This window comes from Dermochelys coriacea, chromosome 5 (assembly GCF_009764565.3).
Source record: "Dermochelys coriacea isolate rDerCor1 chromosome 5, rDerCor1.pri.v4, whole genome shotgun sequence".
NCBI lineage: Eukaryota > Metazoa > Chordata > Testudines > Dermochelyidae > Dermochelys > Dermochelys coriacea.
Window position 1 is genome coordinate 117,490,586 of NC_050072.1, and position 10,408 is coordinate 117,500,993.

At 45.0% G+C, this 10,408-nt stretch overlaps 1 protein-coding gene across 2 annotated transcripts in view; it reads right to left on the reverse strand.

Annotated features, from left to right (window-relative positions):
• MOB3B (MOB kinase activator 3B) overlaps positions 1-6,466 on the reverse strand; it is a 146,035-nt gene extending 139,569 nt beyond the window's left edge. The window contains exon 1 of one of the 2 annotated variants that reach the window (XM_038403658.2): positions 5,300-6,466. The gene's annotated coding sequence lies outside the window, so the exon portion shown is untranslated. Of the gene's footprint in view, positions 1-4,850; positions 4,946-5,299 lie in introns of those variants that run through there. The other variant, XM_043514938.1, reaches the window with a different exon arrangement.
• Positions 6,467-10,408: the final 3,942 nt, after the last annotated feature.

Here is a 10,408-nt window from a genome sequence, read left to right on the forward strand (position 1 = left end):
ACTATGCCTGCCTAGGTGTGACAGAATAACAGTGAGGAACCACATCTTAAAAGTAGCAACAAGATCAAAGGAAAATTTAGTATTACATGCACTGCAGTTTAAAACCTTTCAAGATTTAAATGATTAATTAAAAAGAAAAAAAACAATTTGACTACTGTTAAACAGCTCTATGATGTTATATCAGCAAACTTAAGTACATGAGCAATCCCATGAATGAGACTATTCATGTACTTAAAATTAGGCACGTGCTTAAGTACCTTACTGAACTGGAACCTATGTGCCTGAGGTTTCCTTGTGTATATTGTACCATACAAGATATATGCAGGTCATATCTATATATTTAGATATATGCTGGACATATCTAAACCTCTGTGCTTAGACTTTATGGTGGACATATATCTGTAGTTAGACTATGCAGGACAGCTGTATTTTTGCCTAAGAAAAGTAGGCAATATGCAAAGCACTTTGTAGAAACTACAGGGTACAACCCTGCCAAATTTATTTAGGCAGAACTCTCACTGAAGCCAATGGGTACTTTGGCTGTGCATGGACTGCACCACTGGGACCACAGACTGTTATTAGAGACTGTTAGATTAGATTTACTGTTTTGGAGAAATACTTCTGTGAGATTTAAAGCAGCTCTGCCTGCTACTCTGTTTTCTCTCCAAGTGTGACTTGTCTTTGTTGTGTCACTGCGTACAAGATATAGCTCTCATTCTGGCAATGAGACTCAAAAGCTGACTTAGGTTTATATTGGCACAAGAACTAAGAGTTTAGTTACACTACAGGTTTTTCCTGTTGAGTTAATGGATTGTCAGGTGTCTTGAGGTAACTACGAGTTCATAAAGGCTGGCGTGTCCTGGAACAAATGTTTGTGAAATGTCCACTTTGGCCTTTATAAACACGTTGGCTACCTTGAGTTATAAGGTTAAAAAAAATAGTGTAAACAAGACCCACGTTAAAGATCTCCTCTCTGGAACTCCGTGTTCATCCGCAATGGGGGCTTGGAGAGAGTTTAACTGCCTGAGATCGTGGCGTGTGTGTGGACTTCTCTTCTTTGAGGTTACACAGTGTAACTCTTAAACATTTATTTTTAAAGGAGCACCTTCAACTTAAATATCACATATTCTAGTAACAGTGTTTAACTCTACTGTTAAAAACAACATCTAAAAATTACCATAATTGAAGAATCAGAGAAACAACAATACTTCTCTGTTTATTCAGGGTGGTTTTTTTCCCTTTGTGTATTTGACAGCTGAGTGTTGACCACTTCATTGATTCCTACATCAGTCATTTCCCCTTATCGCTTGTGTGGCTTTTTCCACCCAGCAACATGGAAAGAAGGTCATTTATTTAAAAAAAAAAGGAAATTTTGAATGCAAAACCACAATTGGTCAGAGGAATCCAGCAGCTGAAACTTCTTTTAACAAGTTTTTTTTTCAAAAACTGACCACATTTCCAGATGACAGTATCCCTTCAACTATGACATGGCCTGTGCATTTTGCTGGATTATTAGATCAGAAAGAAAGACTAAAATAAGGTATTTTTATGAGAAAAAGTTATACATCTGGATTATTCACTATTAACATTTAGACCATTCTGTATCAGTCCATAATGAGAGACATTAATTTAATTATTTTGTTATTTCAAAGTGATCCAGGTATTGCATGAGATGGAGCAGATGGACCGCAACTTTCTCAGCACTTAGCGTTTGCGCGACCTTTATATCTGCTTATATTCCTTCAGCTATTTCACAGACCTCATTAGGACTTGGATACCATCACTCGTTTGTGAACACAACAAAACAAGTTAATAAAAGGTTTTGCTATTTTTTAAAAATCTACTACAGTAGAGAGTGATGCATTTTAAGGCAAGAGGGGACCATTATGACGAGCTAGTCTAACCTCCTGCTTTAACTGGTCCACAGAATTTCACTCACTGATTCCAGCATTAAGACCCATAACTTGTGGTTGAGCTAGAGCAAATCTTTTAGAGAGACATCCAATCCTCATTTTAAAACTTTTAGGTGATGGAGAATTCACTACCTCTCCAAGTAAATTATTCCAATAGTTAATTGCCCTCCTTGTTAAAAAATGTGCACCTTATTTCTAGTGTGAATTTCAGTTTCTAGCCATTGGATCCTGTTATTCCTTTGTGTGTTAGATTAAAGTCCTCTGTTACCAGGAGGACAAGTTCTACCCCGCACTATAATTATGCTGGTGATTTTTACCAAGGTGTGACCAGGCTAGAGATGTATTTGAAACATTCTGTTTATTGCTACCCTGGGCCTGTGTTCATAATCCTGGGCGAAAATGACCCACACTGTACACCCAGGTGTCAAGTACACTTCCCAACACCAGCGGATTCTTTATGCCCCACTCAGAGGAAAGGCAGGTGGTCACCAGGGTTGGACAGCTGTGAACTGCAGTCAGGACTCCACAGGAGCCATGCCAGCAGAAGCTGCTCCACGCATGGCAGCTGTCCTACCCTTCTCCCAACTAGGCACTAGGCCACTTCTAGACTCTGCCGGCTCCTTGCACAGCACCTACCCCCGGCAGTCTCACTTCAGCAGCTCTGTGCCTGGGGCTCTATTAATACTAATAAGAGCTACCATAGGCTTGGTTAGTAACCAGAGCAGTTAACAGGAACAGCAGCACCTTTGTTCAAGTGTCATCTAAGAGTGGGTAAAATTATCTTAAAATTCAAGAACCAATTTAAGAAGCATTTGTGAATTATGAAAAAAATGAGAAACTGAAATGTTTGTACAGTGCTTTTCACAATGGAGCCCTGATCTTGGGTGCTACCCTCATACAAATAATCATTATCTGATTAGGAAAGTTTTCCCCAAGTCAGGCCAGCTACTATTGGCTGGTTTATAACCAAAACCGATCACTGCTTTCTGCATTGGGCCATAGAATTCAGGGTTAAACACTGATTATTCATATCTCAGCTACTGATCCAGCTCCAAAAAGCCTGCAAATCTGGCTCATCACACTATGATTCACAAGGAAGATTTTAATCCCTTATTTCATCACTCAGTAAAAATCATTCTTCATGAAAGAGAGATCATTTAAAACACCACTCGGAGAAGGAGTCTGTCTCCAAACGAGTGAGACTTGGCAGGTTGTCTGTACTACGCTGAAGCAGTAAAGGCAGCCCTGGTAGTAAGTATTGTGCAATTTCAAGTTGTAAGGAGTTGTGCCTGAAAGCTGCCAAGGAGGGGTGACAAGTAGGTCACAAATCCCCAGGCTTGGGGGCTCCCTTCCCCTTAGTCAGTGTCAGCACAAAAGTATGAGAGCAGCTATAATAGGAGTTCATTCCTTTGAGACTCCCGCCTTGCAATTTCAGACCCATCCATAGAGAGGGCTGGGAGCAAACCACCAACCAGTGCTAAGCATGGAAGGGAAAAAAATCTGGATCGCTTTGCTAGCTATCCTCCTCCTGGTTCCCTTATTCCACTCTGCCTTCCTGTACATTCTGCCCTGGAGTGGAACCAGACACTCCCCTTTGCACATGGCTGGAACAACAGGATCAGATGCACACACTTGTTGACCGCTTTTATTTTCATCTTCATTCACTTTCAGAGGCATCGATCAAAACCCCACGAGCCATGCACCCCGTTGATTCCCCAGTCCCCTGAAGGCAATAAAGTGGCAGCCACTTCCCCTAAGGGAAGCCAAGCAAACTCCCACAGGCGCTGAAGGAAGGAGTCATGATCATCCACCAGCACAAAAGACCTGCCCTGCTGAGCAGCACGGCAAGAAAAAGTCCCAGGGCATCCAAGGAGCAGGGAAACATGCTTTGCCACGGGCTTACCGCCCTCCGTATGATGTACTATTATACCTGCCTTGGGTTCCAATTATTTCCCTTTTGCCATTTCAAACCTTTCGCTCCCAATCTCCAGCGCAGCCTCCCAGCCTCTGATGCAAACAAAAGCCCAGGCGTTGTTTTGTCCTGGTGGGTATTTCCCCTCCTCCTCACTTCTTTTTAAAAAAAAAAAAAAAAAAAAAAAACTACGAACGCCAGAGACTTTAAAGGACAGCCAGGACCCGGCCTGCTTGGATGGGGTAAAGATTTGCCGTTTAATAGTTTCGTTAGCCTGGGTTGCTGGAGCAAAAGGGGAAACATCAAAGCAAACGAGCCACGCGACTTTTTTTTTTTTTTTTAAATTCTCTTTCGCTGCCTTGAAGGGAGGGGCTGCGACTCCAGCTGTTTGACGGTGGTCGCCCAGCTTCCGTGTCCCCCACCCCAAGAGAAATCAGGGTTTAGTTGGCATGGAGCTGGCGGGGGGAGGGGGGGGAGGTCTCTTTCAATACAGGGTGGGGCTAAAGAAATCAAGCGCAATCTCCCCGTTACTTTCCTCTTTTACACACAAGAACCCCCCTCCAGGCACCCTATGGCCCCCGCAGCCCGTCCATTACTGGACACACTTCGGCAGCCTTGCGGCTTCCCCCGCCAGGGCCGGCCCCGCGGGAAGAGCGGAGCAGCGGGGAGCCGGGCTGCAGGGATCCCGGCCGCCCAAGGCAGCGCGTTTCGTCCCTCACGCAGCAGGGCCCTTTCGGGAGGGCCGGTTAACCGAGGAGGGGGAATTGGCGCCACCCACAGCGGCCCCCGGGACGGGAAACGCCACCGCACGCTCGGAAGAACCCCCCCCCCCCCTCCCGCTCTTCTGTCACCTTCTGCCACATTGTTGCACCGCAATTCAAAGGGGGGGGGGGGTCCCCTGTCTGTCCTTCCCTCCCCCAGGCGCGGCTGATGCCAGGTGGGGGTGCGAGGGTCCAGGGGAGACGCCCCAGCGGGATGAGCGCCGCACGCGGGGGTGTTGGTTGGTTGGGTTTTTTTTTTTTTACCTTCAAGCCCTGAGCCCGCCGGGCTCCGCCCGCTGCCTCCCGCTCCCCGGCTGCTTCCTCGCGGGGCGCAGAGATCCGGGCTCCCCCCCCCCCCCCCGGCCACGCGCGCGCCGCGCCGCGCCGGCCCCCGGGAAAGCCCCGAGCCGCGAGACGAGCCCCCGCCCGGGACCTGGGCGCCCGCCTGGCGCGGCCCGACACCCCCCCCCCGCCGCCCCCTGGCGGTCACCGCGCGGCGCTGCAGCCCCTGCCCAGCGGGCCGGGGAGCGGCGCCAAAGTTTTCAGACTGCGCGAAAAGGAGGCGCAGAAGCAGAAGCCGGGGGGGGGGGGGGGTTCATCTCTGAGCAGAGGTGCGGGCAGACGCGTTATACTAGGGGGCGCGGAAAGCAGAAGCTACGCACGGCCCGGGGAGGGGGGGGGGGTTACTGCCGCACCCCGCGTTGCACCCTTACCTCCAGCCCATGCCCCTCGAGGAACAGAGTCGCCCTCCTGGCTCAAAGAGTGGCGCCACAGAGTCACCCTCCTGGGGTCCAGCTACTCCAGTGCCCAAAGACACCCCAGAGGGCAGGCATGGGAGCCCCGGACTCCCTGGAGACCCCGGCTTAGCAGGCTGGTCTCAGCGGAGCGCTCACAGAGCCCTGGAACAGACCCAGGCAGCCAGCAACGCCCTCGCTTCCTCCCTCTCACATACAGCCCTCGTCCTTCTCGGGCAGGAGACTTGCACGGATTGTAAGCGGAGGATTGATCCTCCTGGACCAGGCTGAGACCCCCCGTAATCTCAAAGGCAAGAGTGGCTCTTGGGCGCACGCAGCTCCCCCGTGCTTGCGCTCCTAACCACGCCAGGCATGTGGGACAATCCCAAGCCCTGGTTGCTGACCAACAGAGTCTCTCTCCTTTCCACAATAATTTCCCTCAATCTGGCGCGGCGGCTTATCACGTTTCTTTTACCACCTGGTTTGTTTTACTTCCCCCCGCACAAAGAACAGCCCACACTGGGGCACGCAGGGAAGAATTTTTGACATGGAACAAAACATTTTCTACTGGGGATCCTGCTCCCCAACTGCAAAACAAGCAAGGTCAGATTTATTTTTTTTTAAAAACCTGAATAATCATGAACAAGGCTTAGTAAGAAATTTATCTGCAGGGGGTGACTTAGGCAGCAAACACATGACTTCTTTGAAACTAAAGACCTAACAGGCAGCAAAAAACCTCTAACCATGAAAGTCTTTTACAGAGACCAAGCCTTGGGTTTACACACACACAAATGGTACTATTTTAAACCATATTAGAACCTCCTCCTCTAGCATGGATGCTTTTATACCAGTATAAAAGTGCTCCTACCACCTTAGCTTATTCCTATAAATCTTAATTTGAGTCAAATAGAACTGAAATAAAACTAGTGTTTCATTTCAAATCATTTTGGTGGAAACAAAAACCTGGAAAATTTCATACTATATAGAAAATGGCTTTCAAAAAGCCATTTTTTGTCACAAACACCCTCTTCAGCGGGCTCTGACCTTGCAGGATTGGGTCCTTAGCACTCATGGAAGGTGTTAGAGTGACTGCCATTGGAATTGAAATGCCTTATTTATCCACAGAACAGATACAGCATAGGCAGGAGCAGGCAAGCATCTCGAAATGTTCCTCTGGGGCACCTAATTTCCTCACATGGGAGAAATCACTACTAGGAGAGAAAAAGAGTGAGAAAGTCCAGTTGCTATTGCCATTCAACCCTTGGTTTCCCTGTTAAAGCAACCATCAATAGAACTAATGCTTATTGTAATTTTAGTATTGGGACATGTTCCATTAGAAACTGTGCTGAGACCATTCATTGCTATCCTGTAGATGTCCAAACAGATGTTAATGGTAAAAACTTCCACTCTCCACCAGCATTATCCTGGTTTAAATCACTAATTTAGGCACCTTTGAAAATTTTAGCCTTAGAGGCTGTGTATCTAATCAGCAATCTCTTGATTCAATCAGCACCATTTTTTACTCTGGTTATTATATTCCCAGTCCATGCAGGGTCTCATCTTTCCAGGTGCAAAACGGCCCCTAAAGCCAACAGGTGTGCATGAAGCAAGTTTGCAGGATCAAGTTCATTAATCAGTAAAATAGAAATCGTGCATGCACAAAAGTTACAAGCTAAGGGGTTACTACAGTTGTTTTGTTTTTGAGAGAACTATTTCCTCAGGTATTTGAAGACAAAGGTTTAAGGAATTATTGGGATACACCCATGCCAGAAGTCACCTGTATATTGCTCACCCAAAATCAGATCCTAGAGTGGTTTTCAACAATCATTATAAAAAAATTGAACCACCTACTCGGGCACTTGCACATTACCCATGTTATCCAAAGCCAGTTCAAGAACCCTTGTCACCTAGACACAAATGATGAGGGATGATCTAAAAATGCATCAGGTTAGATTGATAGAAACAATCTTGAAAACCATGTTATGATCTGAAGATTTGCTAGGGCAGATGGGGCCTTTGAACACAAGATTGTCTGCTTTGTACTTCACAGACATTCAACTATATCAAGAAACTGATATCAAGAAGTTATTTTTGGTATCAGACTGGAGCCAACAGAACACAGACTGTAGACACAATTCTTCTCCTCAACTTCAATCCATGACCACTTTGTTCTTGTGGTAGTAATCACAAATAGCTGCTAGTGGTGAGCATCTATCTGTTCACTTCACACTCTTTCGAAGTGTCTTACAATACTTCAAGGGGATCTCACTTTCTGAGGTAGAAGGAGTATATGTATCATAGCTTTCTACTGACTGGAATAGATGTGCAGATCTTACCTGCTCTGATTTAACAATGCCCTGGACTGGCTGGGCTCATAGAGCTGCTCCTTTAGCTCATGCAAGAGAGGCCAGTGTCAAAAATCACAGCGTAAAGTTCATTTACTTCTGGGGAGTTACATCAGGGATTGCTGTATTATATTCCCTGTTCTGTATGTATGGGGTTAGCTGTGATATGTGTCTCTTGTCCAGTGTGTGGGTCTCTCTCTCTTGCTCTCCACCTTAAAATTGCATTTTAAAATACGGAGCTGAAATGATTGATTGGCATGTCATATTGGTGTTTTGTCAGTAGTAGTTCACGGGGAAATGGAATGTCATTCACGGCAGCATTGAATTGATGGAAATTACTGTTCAGTTCCCAATGGGGAAAAGTGCTGAAAATAATTCCTCCTTTGAAAACAAAATTCTGAGTTTGCTTTTTCTCCAACTGTTTCCAGTAAATGTCACTTCCTAATATTGGAAGGGACTGTGTTAAGTTTGCAGTGAAAGATAATTTTGCAAGATGTGCTAATGATATTTCCAGTCTCTTACATTAAAACCTAGAGACTTCCTCCCTTGCTCAGGCGGATAGTCTCGGTGCCACCATCACCAAAAAGAGACATAAAACACCATCAACACCACAAGGATAGCCATCTTTTGTCATGCAGTTCCTTCCTCCATCACTTGAGGGTGCAAGTGAGGTGCCCAATTAGGGGTGCAAGTCTAGGCAAACACGATGTTCTTCCAGACTCTGCACTCTCCAGTCTGCCCTGGCAGCAACACGACACCACAGAACACTGGGAAACCAAACCTGCGATGGGCTGTACTGACACAGAGCCATTTCCAGCAGGTCATGTGACCCATTGTGGGCAAGATCCAGAGTCCACAGATGTCAGTGGAAAGACTCCCATTGATTTCAGTGGATTTGGGATCCAGGTCCAAGACTGGCTTCCTTTGATACTATACCCTGTAGTAAAGGACAGGGAAAGGGGTGTTTCTTGGGCTATATATCTGGGGAATGAAACCTACAGTTAGGGAGCATAGGGAAAAGTCTAGTTACAGATGAGCAAAACTGAACGGAGCTTGTTTTAGTCTAGAGAGAGAACTTAGTGAGTTCAGCTAGCCTTGTGCTGGGTGAAAGGACATTTTCAGCTAGCTCTCTGAGCCATATTGTCATGTTCTTTTATCATATCCCATTAATATCTGTTGCAACAAACAGCTGGCTGAGGAACAACCACCACACACAGTCCAATATCCCACGCACACCTATTGTACTAGGCAAGCTAAAAAAGGAAAGTGCTTTTGGACTTGAGTTGGTGACAATATGGCAATCTAATCTAAGCAGCCTCAGAAACGACGGCTAAACTACAGAGTAGAAAAACCATGCTCATACATCTTGTAACCTCTGCTGTAGCAAAATTGGGTTCTATTAGCCTTTGACCCACCACTGTGGACAGGGCCTAACGAATCTGTGATCTAACCAAGGTACACAGGAGGCGAGGGAATGGTTCTAATGCCCCATCTTGCAGCAAATCCATGCTTTAGCCATAACCAAGTTTTAAAAACACTTACCTAAGTTTTAAAGTCTTGACACTTGCTTATGTGCCTAAAATTACTCATACTTGGATGGTCTTTTTTAAAAAAAATGGATTTAGGCCCCATTTACACAAATTTGCACTGGTTTAACTAAAATCAGATTATAAATTGATTTAGTTCAATTGGGATAAACTGTGTGAACACACTCAATTCAACTTCGATTTAGTATTATTTTAAATTAGCATGGAATCAGTTTAAGATGAGGCTTGTCTAAAACAACATAAACCAGGTTTAAATCAAATTGAGAGTATCCACACAGGAGTTTGCATTGGTTTAACTAAACCAAATTAAAAAAACAATTTTAGTTCAACTAGGGCAACTCCAATGCCTGACTCTAGGCATCCATGTTTAACATGTTGAGGCAGAGCCTCAGTTGGTGGAAGTTACTATAGTTCTACTGAAGGTAATGGACCTACCCCCAGTTTACACCGGGTGAAATCTGGGCCATTATGTAAAACCAAACTGCTCAGATTTCCTGTGTATGAATGCTGCCATATACAAAAGAACGCCAATACAATTTCATTTTTAAAAAACAATACTTTATTTTGCAAGTATTAAGGATAATTTTATCAAGGACACAAAGAGTGCTTTTTGGTGGGGAGAGAGATTGGAAAGTGACTCACCATAACAGAATAAAAATACCAACTGTTTCATCATTTTGGGCTCACTGGTTTGTATGCTTCTGCAGGGGACAGAAAAAGGAGAGAGAGAAAACTCTTCGTACTCATAAAACTGATGGAGGATAAAAAACAAAAATTGGTTACCAGTTTTTAAAGCCCCTTCCTGCTTTCTTAGTCCTGATTTTTTCAGACCTATGGAAGAGTCTTGTGGTGTGCCAAACCCTCCAAATACTTCACATAGAATTAAAAAAGAAAAAGAAAAAAGAAAAAGATTATGTGTACATAAAGTCTCAGCTAGGGGTGCTCCTAATGTGTCTGATAGTATTTTAACAAACAAATGGTACACTCCTCAAGCAAAGCTTACAATGAAATTAACAGAATTTGCAAATAATGTCACTTGGTCTGACCTGGTTTAGATTCACAATGTTAGCAGCTGTTGGCCTAATGCCCTTATGTTCACCAGCGAGGCTCCTGATCCTATGCCTAACTCACACACTGGGCCTCACTGGGTTCTCACCACAGGGTAAATCAGGAACAATTCCACATAAATCAACGGC